Source organism: Micropterus dolomieu, linkage group LG12, assembly GCF_021292245.1.
Source record: "Micropterus dolomieu isolate WLL.071019.BEF.003 ecotype Adirondacks linkage group LG12, ASM2129224v1, whole genome shotgun sequence".
NCBI lineage: Eukaryota > Metazoa > Chordata > Actinopteri > Centrarchiformes > Centrarchidae > Micropterus > Micropterus dolomieu.
Window position 1 is genome coordinate 4,362,165 of NC_060161.1, and position 789 is coordinate 4,362,953.

A 789-nucleotide genomic window follows, 5' to 3' on the forward strand; every position below is an offset into this window, starting at 1 on the left:
TTACTGTAGACAAATAAGTACCGGCGTGTTTTCAGAATTGCCATTCACTTGGTACCGAAGTATCGGCTCTGGCGACTTCCCTAAACGTTACTTTCAAATCGCTGTTCAGTTTAATAACCAAACCCCGGGACGGTGACCTCCTGACCTCCTGTGATGACGGCTGTCTGGACACCAGCAGAGCAGCAGACAAACAGGAGTCCGACGAGCAAGCTGACCTCTGACCTCCTGCTTTCCTTTCCCAGCATTCCTCACTCACAGCACCTTTAAATGAACATGAATTTACTTGAACACGAGCGTTCCCACATGTATGTTTTCATGCAGTTTACAGTGGTTTAAAACTAAACGATGATGAAATAATTTCACGATATTTCTGAGGCTGATTTCACAAAACAGTAAAATGTTTGGTTCTGAACTCACGACAGCTGCTGAGCTCTCCTCACACTCAGCCAGGTGCTTCAGCTTGAGGTGGTGAAATTAGTTTGTTGTTGTTAGTCTTCTTGCATTTCTAACATGTTACCATGATTTGTTGACCTTCTGTAACCGAACCATCTTTTGGAACGAACATGGAGCCAGTAGTGATGTCACGTTCGCTTCCAGCCATAAAAATAAATAAAAAGCTTTCACTTAATTTTACTCGCGCATATTTGTTTTTATCATTGTTTTGAATGTTCCTGTCATGTTCTCCACTGTTTGGCATCAACTGTTGACCATAAAGAAGAGTTTAAACCACAATTGACCATCGCGTTTCTTCTCAGGAACAAAAATCAGCCTTTAAACTCGAAAGCAATA